The sequence below is a fragment of the Diceros bicornis genome (assembly GCF_020826845.1).
Source record: "Diceros bicornis minor isolate mBicDic1 chromosome 6 unlocalized genomic scaffold, mDicBic1.mat.cur SUPER_6_unloc_1, whole genome shotgun sequence".
In the NCBI taxonomy this organism is placed as follows: Eukaryota; Metazoa; Chordata; class Mammalia; order Perissodactyla; family Rhinocerotidae; genus Diceros; species Diceros bicornis.
In genome coordinates, this window is record NW_026690919.1 from 684,698 (window position 1) to 696,088 (window position 11,391).

The 11,391-nt window shown below is 48.3% G+C and overlaps 1 long non-coding RNA gene across 2 annotated transcripts; it reads left to right on the plus strand.

Moving 5' to 3' along the window:
• Positions 1–859: 859 nt before the first annotated feature.
• On the plus strand, positions 860–5,613 carry LOC131402304 (uncharacterized). Of its 2 annotated transcripts, XR_009218512.1 has the most exons (5): positions 860–971; positions 3,452–3,487; positions 5,011–5,132; positions 5,234–5,300; positions 5,460–5,613. It is a non-coding gene; the product is annotated as an uncharacterized LOC131402304 (long non-coding RNA). The 2 variants fall into 2 exon arrangements; XR_009218513.1 differs by lacking the exon at positions 5,234–5,300 and having other exon boundaries at positions 863–971.
• The last annotated feature ends 5,778 nt before the right edge of the window (positions 5,614–11,391 follow it).

Below are 11,391 nucleotides of genomic sequence, written 5' to 3' on the forward strand. Positions count from 1 at the left end.
TCCCCGAACGCCCGCCCGAGACCGGAAGCGGAAGCGCGGGCGGCGCCGTGGATGGAGCGGCGCGTCTGCCCGGTGTGTCCAGTCTTCTCGGCGCGGACGGGATTCCCGTGGACGTTCGGCCTCAGGGGCGGAGCTCGGTGAGCAGCGGGCGGTCCCGGCTCCGGTCGCGGTCCAGGGAGGGGCCTGGGCCGCGGGCAGCCCCTCACGGCCCGGCGTCCCCCCGTCCCCCCGGAGCGCCGTTTCCCCGGGCTGTTCGCTCAGGGCGCCCGAGGCTGCAGTTCCTCCCGGCTCCGGGCGCCGCCGGCCCCTCCTCAGAGTCCCCGTCACCGTCCTCCGTGTGATTTTGTCCCCAGGGGGCTTATCCGCGTCTGGAGGCGGTGTTTGGGTTGTTACTAATGGGGGCGCTCCTGGCATCTAGAGGGGGAGGCAGGGATGCTGCTCAGCGTCCTCCGGGGCCCAGGACGGCCCGACAGAGAATCATCCGGCCCCAGATGTCAATGGTGCGGAGGTTGGGAGACCTGCTCCAGGGCCTGAAAATCTCCCGAGCCCTGAATGAAGTGTGGGAATTGTTTACCAGTCAGCGAGCCGCTTACAGGGTCCCTAAATGACAAGCTTGTTTAAAGGGTCCGGAGTCACCAAAAAGTCTCTGTCCAGCCAAGTGAGTTGAGCGAGTCAAGTGCACACAGCATGGAGCTGCTTCTCCCATCTTGGGGAGCAGGTGGCTGGACAGGAATCGGGAAAATCCAGTCTCAGCCAACAGTTACAGTTAAATAAGTAAATACGAAAAAGAAAAGTAAGTAGGGTGGGCTTTCCTTCCATCACCTGTATTACTCCCTGTAAAAGGCCTCAAAAGCAATCTTTGTTTTTTTTTTCCGTTAGAAAAGAAAAGTGTCTGGGGGGCTCAAGTTTGAGTTGAAACCAGGCTCAGGGTCCACCTGTCCTCGCTGATCCGTGGATTTCTGTGTGACCAGGTGAGTACCCTGTGGACCTGGTACCAACAGGTTCCAGCAGCCTCTGCTGTGCAGAAGACCTGCCAGTGGGCTTTCCTGGGCTCAGGTTGTCAGCACAAGGACTCACTGAGAGTGACGGTATCATGAGAAAAATTATTTATGTTTGATGGATTATATTCAAGGGAAAGATGGTAAGGTGTGTGAGGCTCTGTGTGTAAATAATTCAGAAAATACAGTTATTTGCAAAGAAGAACACATTAAACAAATATATGTAAATAAGTGTAAATATGTGTAACAGTAAAGAAATATAGACTTACCTGCATTCCGAATTCTCAAAAGTCAGGATTTCATATATAAATATAAATATATAAATGTTTTACATGTATATGTAGTATTACAAGACATCTCATTAAATATTAGCAGGGATGCTCAGCAACATTCCTCAGGCCTATTCAATTTGACTTCTAAAGACCTATAAATGCTCCACAAAGATTCAAAATCTTACAGACACCTGGAGAAAAATATGATTTGAACTTCTTTATGTTAGTAACAGAAATGGAAAGTTAAATTGACCAGCAGCCGGATTTATTTTCAGCATATTGTTGTTTATGAGATTTCAAATCATTTGGAGGAATATTAAGCAACACCTTTTAGATAGAAGGGTAGGGCACTAGTCTCCAAAAAGATTGTCCTCTCCACCTCACATTCTAAAGGGAATTAACTTTGCTTCTTGAGTCCTTTCTGAAATAACAGTCTGGTGATTCAGGTTGAAGACAATCTTGTTAAGTAATTTTATATATAATTGTTGGCCTCTCCTAATTGTGTGTGTATGTCTGTGTGCCTTTTTCATTCTAGCATTCCTGGGACGTTCTTGAGGGAATGTGTGCTTGTCATGCAGTAGATATTCTTTGAGTGCACAATTTATGGTGACCCACCATCCTCATTTATTCAGAACAGAGGGGTTTTCCAGGACACAGGACATTTAGCGTTCAAACCAGGATGGTTCCTCATCTGATGAGCCAGGCCCTGGGCCAGATGCGTGGGGACCTGGAGAACCAAACAGACCTTGTCCCACCTCCATGGGATTTATATTCTGTTAGGGAATTTGGATTGTAGACAGTTAATGATGAGAGTGATGTGGGAGTTTGGCACAAGGGGACTAAACCGGAGGGGGCAGGGAAGCGCTCTTGAGAAGGACTGATATTTAGCTTGAGAGCTGGAGTTGGGACTGGATTTAGGTGGTTGGAGGGTTAGACTGGAGTGAGGGTGTGGGAGTGTGTTCAAGAGAGCGTTTCAGGCAGAGGGACCCGCAGGAGGACACCCCTGAAGCAGAGAGCCTGGTGTGTCCATGAACTGAGAAGAGGGATGGCTGAGCCGAGTCAACACAGGGGGAGGGGTGTGAGCCAGACCAGCGAGGGGAACAGGCTGGACCAGGTCAGGCGTGACTTTGAACTCTGTTCTAAGACCAGTGGGAAGACACTGGAGAGGTGCGAGCAGATGGGTGATGTGATTGGCGTTTGGTCTAAGCATGTGGGTTAAAATGGACTTCATGGTTAAGAATGTAGACTTAAGAGGCAGATAGGAGGTGTTGGGAAGAAGGTTACGAATAAGGTGATTGTTCCCTAGGCCTGGATGATGGCTGTGGAGTAGGAAAGAAGTAGAAAGAGAAGACCTTGGAGTGTAGAACCGCGAGAAGGTAACGGTACTTTCTTGCCTGGATGTGTCAGATGGCACAGGGCACTGACTGTGCTCCTCGCTGCTGTCCGTGCAGACCTGCAGGCGCCCCCTCACCCAGGTCTGTGTGTTCACCCCACTTAGCCACTCACAGGCCTCCCTCCACATCTTAAAGGAAGTCAGGCCTTACTTGTGAGGGGGTTGTCTCAGACGGGAGACACCGAGGAGAGCCCCTCCAGGCATCAGGGCAGCCCCTTCAGCCTCTCGCTCAGGCTCCTCCCCCTCCACTCTCTCGCTTTCCACCCTCAGAAGGACCCCTGCTCAGTATTCCACGTCCCCATGTTCTTCCTCCCTCAGGCTTGAGAAAGGTGGGCAGCCAGTGGGGTGGACATCATCTGTACCTTCCACTCTGACCCCCGCACGTCCTGGGCTGGACAGAGAGCAACTCTACTGGGAGCTGAGCCATGAGAGCCAGGGCGTCACCCACCTGGGCTCCTTCACCCTGGATGGGGACAGCCTCTACATCAGTGTTGAGGGGCTGGGCTACAGCCGTGCTCTCTGTCCCTATCATAGTTCTGTGTTGCCTCCATTGCTCTAAAGTGAGCTGTGATCCATCTCTGTCTCCTTCTGGTCGGGGTGCAGTCTTCTGGGGTGATGACTGAGGCCAGCCACCTTCCATCTCGTTTCATCCCCCCTGAACACCCCTCCCCTCTTCCCCTCTGCTTTTCCCTAAGCTTTTCCCACAAAGCTCCCTATATCCTCCCTCTCCCTTAATCCTTTATGTTCACCCCAACTCTTGCTCAGCTCCTCTCACCTTCTCTCCACAGCTGACACCTATGGAGCTGTGGCCCTGACTACTACCAGTGAGTATTCCTGGCCCTCATCTCCTGGGTTCCATCCCCATTTGGGGTTGGGGAGCAGTGGTTCTCCTGCACCCACTGTCCTTGGTGAGAGAAGGACCTGGAAGGGCCCTAACTCATCCCTTCTCTCTCTCCCATGTTCTGGTGGAGAGTTCCAGCCCAGGGTGAGAAAGCCTTAGTGACAGACGTGTTCTCCACCACATTCTGACCCCACGTGGTTTTCACTTTAATTCTCCTGAAGCCCCGCCCTTGGTCCTCCTTTTCCAGGTGTCCCATCCATGTGTCCAGTGTTCTGCCCGTCCATGTGTCTCTCCTCTGTGTTCAGTCTCTCTTGTTCACCTATCTCTCTCTCTCGGGCTCCTCTCATCCACAGGCTTGCTCATCCCTCTACTCACACAGTCACCCCTCCCCTCACTCTCATTTATGCTTCACCTGTGAATGGTGGTCCTGGCACAGCCACTGCTGGAGCCCGGGTGAGCCTGGGGGCTCCTCCCACTCTGTCCCTCCCTGAGACAGCCCTCGCCACAGCTCCCGAGCCGGCCACCACGTCCCTGCATACTTGATCATCAACTGTGCCACCAGAAGCCACCACAAGTGTCTGGGGGCCCCTTTTCCTTCCCAAGAGAAGCTCTCCAGCCCCACACCTCCACCAGCCAGTTGTGATCCAGGAGCTGGGCAGCCACAGTGTGAGATTCTGGTTTTGAGGAAATGGTGCTGATCACAAAGATTATACCAATGATTCAGTCTGAGGCCAGCCCTCAGAGAGCCCCTAGCCTCGTGAAATTAACACACCAATATAACAGTGTGTGGGAGGTTTTGGGAAGAGGCACTGGCATAGTTTGCAGAGGAAGAGCTTGCTAGAGAAAGTTTCACCTGAATAGAGTCTTTAAGAATGAGCAGGAGGGACCCAGGCAGGTAGAGGATGAAGAGTTTTTCTGGCAGAGAGGATTCCATGAGCAAAGGCTTGCGCCAGAAACAATATGCCATATGCGGAGAATTGAAACGAATTTGGGTTGCGTGAAGCATGAAGTTTAACCCGCGGTACATGGATAAAATGAGACTGAAAGGTCAGCAGGAGCCAGATTGAGTAGAGCCTTGAGTGCCAGGTCAAGAAGGTTGAACTAACACTGAAGGCCATAGGGAGCCATGGGTGGTACTAGAGCAGTGGTGGCCCTAGTGAGGTATTCATTTCAGAAAGATCCTTCTAGTGGTCCATGTAGAACATCCTTTAGACAGAGCATCCAGTGAGCCTGCTGGGGTGTTGGTCCGGGTGAAGGAAGTTAAGTCCCCTGAGCTGGGACAGGGATGGAGAGGGAGTGTATGTGAGGACCAGTGTTCAAGGTGAATGGGTGTTACTGGGAGGGAGGAGGAGCTGAGCAGATGTGCTGGTTCTGACTTGGGTGACCACACGGGTGGGTGGTGGTGCCCCTGAGAGAGAAGACGCCAGATGATAATGAGTGCAGGACTCTGGTGTGGTCTCAGGCCAGCTCTCAGTGATGGCCATCGCTCTCCCTCTCGTCTTGTAGCTTTGGGGCACAACCTGAAGACCCTCACAGTCACCTTCCCCATCTCCACCCTCCAGTATTCATCAGACAGGAGCAATGGCTCAGCCACGTTCCACTCCACTGAGAGGGTCCTGCAGAGCCTGGTGAGACCCTGGTCCCAGCAGCTCCTGTTGGGTTAAATCCCACCCAGCCCCTCCCCCAATCCCTGTCCCTCCTGCTCCTCCTCCTCCTCCTTCCTCCCCAGCTGGATCCTTGTTCAAGAAGAGCAGCCTGGGCCTCTTCTCCTTGAGTTGCAGACTGGTCTCCCTCAGGTGAGACCCTCCCCTGAGTATTTGCCCCTAATGACCACTTTTGTTACCACCCCTCTCTCAGTCTCCCCTCTGACCTCCCATTTCCTCCTTCCTGTTCTGGCCCCCACCCCAGAGGTTTCAGGACCTCTCTCTAGATTCCCCATGTACCTCTCTCCCCAGGCCTGTGAAGGATGGGGGAGCCACCTGTGTGGACGCTGTCTGCACCCACCACCGTGACCCCGTGGGCCTCCATGCCTCTGTGCTGGGAGCTGAGAGTCTCCACCTGTCTGCTCTTCCTCTCGGTGGCTCCAGGCTCTGCACCCTGGAGTTTATGCATGCGGAGAGAATACCAGCTGCATTTCCGCAGCATCAGCTGGAACCACAGCAACCCGGAGCCCACATCCTCGGAGTACGCCGCCCTGCTGAGGGACACCCAGGACCAGGTGGGGTCTCCCCTGTCCCGTCTCTCCTTGCCCTGAAGGCACCCTCATTCCTCTGCCTGACTTACATCTGTTACATGGTTGTTTCAATCCTTCACATTCCCTGCGTGTCTGGGTTCTCTCAGTTTCCAGAGGTGATATCCTAGCTGCCTTCCCCATTTCTCACGTGGGTAAACTGAAGCTCAGAAAGGGGAGTATTGTGTCTAAGGTCACACAATGAGTTAGGGGCAGAGCCAGGATTTGAAGTCAGGTCTCCCTTGCCCCAAGGTCTGTGATCTTTCACTGGCTCCAGTGGGGCCCCGCATCCCCAGGAGACCTCCATCTCTCCCACTCTCCCTCCCGTTTGTTCTAGGTCACCAAGCTCTACAGAGGCAGCCAGCTATGAGACATATTCCACTCCTGCCTGGTCACCGACTTGATGTAGGTTGAGGAGATTGGAAGCATTGGCTGAGCTGGTGACTGATGGCTCTGAGCTCCCGTGACACATCCTTGATCTGGAAGTCACTGACATGGTGCCCATTCTCCCCCACATCCCTATCAGCTAATCTTACCATCTCCTTCCATAGGTTTTTCGGGAGTTGAGAAAAGCATTAACATTTGGGGCCACCAACCTCCAGCATCATCCTCCTCCTCCTCTTCTGGAGACTTTCAACAAATATCAGCAGTCTAACTGTGCTCTCCACTAGTGGAGCCGCTAACCACATGGGGCAATTGAAATTTTTTATACACCTGGTGGGATGCGATTCACATATTGTGTGTGTGTGGGGGCTGTATTTTTTAGGTTTTTCTATATACAATATCTTCTCCTCTGCAAAACAAATAGTTTTACCTCTTCTGTTCCAATCTGGGTTTCTTTTATTCCTTTTTCTTGCCTAATTGCCCTCATTAGAAACTCTAGTACCTGTGATTAACATATCAGATGAGGGAAGACATCATGGTCTTGTCCCTGGTCTTAGGGGGAAATTTTTAGTCTTTCAGCATTGAATATGGTGTTAGCTGTGGGTTTTTCATTGAAGCTATTTATAGGTTGGGAAAGTTTTTTATATTCCTAATTTGTTGAGTGTTTTCTTTTTTAGACATGAAGGGCGTTGTATTTTGTGAAATTCTTTTCTATGTATATGGTCGAGATTATGTGGTATTGGCCGTTATTCTATTAATATGGTGTATTACATAATTAGTTTTCAGATATTAAGACACCGCTCCAACTAGAGGTGAGAGATTCAGACGTTTTCAAGTCTTTTCTGGGCGTGCCACATCCCTGAGCCCTTGTGGCCTTCCAGATGCCTACAAATACACTGGAGCTTTTCAAAGCCCCCTGTGGAGATCTCATTCCCCCAATTTTTCTTCTAAGTTGTCGGCTCACCTCTTGCCTGCCTCTCCTGGTGTCACTCCCTCAGGCAACTACAATAGAAAACAATTAGCGCTGATTGTTTTTAGCTAGTGCCTTGTGGACAGACTTTCCACCTTGGGCAAGCTCTGAGTCTAGTAACGACAAGCCCTGAACATGGGGCGTTTTCGGGGAGCTGCCAGGCAGGTCAGCTAGTTGCAGTTGGGTGGGGAGGGGTCTTTTCAGAGCTCCACACCCATTATGGCTGCTGTGCTGCGGATTGTCTCAGCCACCATGGTTCTGAGACTGACGGTTTTCACAGTTATGGAGGATGTTGTGAGAGCAGGATGGGAATAGTGCAAGTTATAGTGCCACAAAGTTTCCTCCCTTTATCAAGATTCCACTGTGTGTCTTCACTAAACCCTCCTCAGATTCTTACAAGCCTTTGATTAATTTCTAGACTTCTGAAAAGATGATTTCGACCATTTTTACCAGTGTTCTCATTGTTTTTATGCATTTGCAGAAGTCCTTACTCCAAAGTTTGAAAAATGTTCTCCCTGTAGTTATTTATTTATAAATTAATTACTTGAAATGAAATTACATGAGAAATTCAGTTCCTCACTCACACACACTAGCCACATTTTAAGTGCTCGATAACAACATGGGGCTAATAATGAGTGTATTTGGTAATGCAGACAAATGTTTACATTATTGCAGAAAGTTCTCTTGGACAGGACCCAGAAGCAGGGAATCTAGAATCAGAGTAGAATTCCAGACACCCTTGATCATCCTTTGGGTCCTTCCAGGTCTGTCCCCCACAGTAACCACACTGGAGTGGACTCACTGTGTACCTTGCCGCCTTGGCACAGAGACTGGACAGAGTTGCCATCTATGAGGAATTCCTGTGGCTGACCCAGAATGGTACCCAGCTGCAGAACTTGACCCTGGACAGGAAGAGTGTCCTTGGGGATGGTAAGGCTCCCTGGTCATTGGGAAAGGAAGTGAGGCCATTCTGGGGACTCTGGAGGCCTAGGGCTGAGAGAGCATTGAACTTTCTCAGGCTGGCAGGAGGTGGCATAGTCCCCCAGTCTTTACCCACCGTTGAGAGAGAGAAAAGGACACCAGTGTAGTATGGGAGGCCCTCACCTTCTCCGAGACAGCTCTGTGACCTCAAGCTAGTCACCTCCCCTCTCTGGACTTTTGTTTCCTTATCTCTGCACTGAGAGCCACTGGGCCAGATGGTCAGTGAGGGCCTCCAGCTGTGTGTGAAGCAGACTTACAGGTTTGGGGGTGGTTGTGGTTCCTGGTCCACAGGCTATAGTTTGCCAAGTCCCGCTCTAGATGAGCACCAATGCGCTAGAACTTTCTGCAGTGGTGGAATGCTCTATCTGTGCTGTCCAGTGCATAGCCGCATGTGGCTGTTGAGTGCTTGAAGGATGGTATTGTGACTGGTCTTTATTGTTACTGATTTTTAATGTTACTGAGGTTAGAATTTTTATTTTGTTTAACTAAAATTAATTTTAATTCAAAAAGAGACTTGTTGCTGCTCCATATCAGACAGCACTCCTCTAAGAGGTTGTCTGGGTAGAGGTACAAGTAGGGGGACCTGCACCCTTCCCCCCATGCCCATTGGGTGCTGCGTTTCCTACCCTCCTGGAGTTTATGTTGTAGCTGGCAATAACAAGAATAGAGAATTGAAAATTATCAATTATTTGATGTGAACAAACTCATACTTGCAGGTGGAAATCAGAGAAGACTTCCTGCAGGATATTACATTGTAGGTTAATCCTAGAAAATGAATATTAAGCAAATAGATAAAGGAGAAGGGGATGAATGTGTTTCTAGGCAAGGAAGAACACTTTTGAGTGGGAATTTACAAATTTAGAGAGATCCCATAGGCTTGCCAACTGTGATGACACATTCTCCCCCAAGCCGTCCTAAGAAAGTCCATCTCAAATTCAGTCCTCTGTGCCCAGAGGTATGAATTTGGTTTAATTTATTAAACTTTTGTTCTGTGATAATGGTCTTGGATTTTGTAGCAAAGTGTGCTCACTTTTTAGAGATGGAAACTAAAATGGTGTGAAACATGATGATGTCTACTTGACTTTAATATTTCATTGAAAACATGGGATGAATCAAGGGTGGCAAGTGTTAATAATTTATACATTGATGAAATATTGTTTTAATTGAATGGAATATACATGGTTAAATTAGATGATGGATGTTTATGAGACTCTCCCTTTATTTTTCTGTGTCTAAAAAGTTTTATTAAAAAGAGTGAAACACACTCACATGCATTCTCCATTTCATTCACTTCCAGAATATTCTCCCAACAGAGATGACACCTTGACTGAGAAGCCTGGTAAACCTGCAGGAAGCCCCAGCCCACGGTAGGGGGCGAGTATCTTGATGCTGTGCCTCATCGAAGAGAACCATGCGCACAGGGTCTTGGATGATGAGGAAAGTTGGCCAACCCTTGTCAAGGATGGTTGAGGCACAGTGGGGTCAGCAGGAGCCCTGGGGCAATGACAGGAGGTGGCTCATCCCAGCACTTGTCTCCGCAGACCACCCCGTCTGGGCTCTCATCCTCATCTGCTTGGCGGGAATCCTGGTGCTCATCACAGGCCTCATCTGCTGTCTCCTGGTAAGGCATGACGTGTTGCTTGTCTTCTTACTATTGGGTTGTAAGAGCTCTTTATATATTATAAATACACGTCCTTTTCTAGGGATATGTTTTGCAGATGTTTTCTCCCAGTCTGTGTGTGGCTTGCCTTCTCCTTCACAACATGAGTCATTGGGGAAATGTAAGTGACAGTCATCCTGAGATTCCACCATACTTGAGAATGGCTAAAATTAAAAAGACTGACTATAGCAAGTGTTGTTGAAGATGTCAATTCACTGAAACTCTCATCGAGTGCTGGTGAAAAATAGCTTGGATGTGTCTTTAGTTATTACATACGTCTACCCAGCCATTCCTCCCCTAGGAATCCATCCAAGGGAAATAAACCCGTATGTCTATACACAGACTTGTACACACATGTTGATAACAACCAATTTATAGTAGACAAAAACGGAAAACAACCCAAATGTCCATCTACGGGTGAACGGATACACAAAGTGTGGTCTATCCCCACAGTAGAATACTATTCAACCATAAAAAAGAATGAATTATTTTTTTTTCATTATTTTATTGAAATTCTAAAGCGTGTTAACATTGTGTAATTTCGGGTGTTCATTATTATTTGTGAATTTTTGTATAGACTGCATCGTGCTCACCACAAGTAGTCTAAATTTTATCCATCACCATGCATATGTGCCCCTTTAACTCTTTCACTCAACCCCCAGCCCCCATCCCCTCTGGTAACCACTAATCTGTTCTCTTTATCCCTGTGTATGTTTATCTACTACATATGAGTGAAATCATGCATATTTGTCTTTGTCTGGCTTATTTCATTTAACATCATACCCTCAAGGTCCATCCAGGTTGTTGCAAACAGAATGATCTTGTCTTTTGTTTCTGGCTTAGTAGTACTCCATTGTATATAATACATAGCACATCTTCTTTATCCATTCATCTGTAGCAGGGCATTTGGGTTGCTTCCATGTCTTGGCTGTTGTGAATAACGCCGCAGTGAACACAGGGGTGCATAAATCTCTTTGAATTGTTGATTTCAATTTCTCTGGATAAATACCCAGTAGTCGGATAGCTGAAAGGTATGGTATTTCTATTTTTAATTTTTTGAGAAATCTCCATACTGTTTTCCCTGGTGGCTGCACCAGTTTGCATCCCCACCAGCAGTGTGTGAGGGTGCCCTTTTCTCCTTATCCTCTCCAACATTTGTTATTTTTTGTCTTGGGAATTATAGCCATTCTGACAGGTGTAAGGTGATCTCTCATTGTAGATTTGATTTGAATATCCCTAATAATTAGTGATGTTATACATCTTTTCATGTGTCTGGCCTTCTGTATATCTTCTTTGGAAAAATGTCTGTTCATATCCTCTGCCCATTTTTAGATTGGATTATCTGTTTTTTTGTTGTTGGGTTGTTTGAGTTGTTTATATATTTTGGAGATTAACCCCTTGTCAGCTATATGATTTGCAAATATTTTCTCCCAGTTGGTGGGTTGTCTTTTCATTTTTTTTTTTTTGTGAGGAAGATCAGCCCTGAGCTAACATCTGTGCTAATCCTCCTCTTTTTTTCTGAGGAAGACCGGCTCTGAGCTAACATCTATTGCCAATCCTCCTCCTTTTTCTTTTCCCCAAAGTCCCAGTTGGTGGTTGTATATCATAGTTGCAGATCCTTCTAGTTGCTGTATGTGGGACGCAGCCTCAGCATGGCTGGAC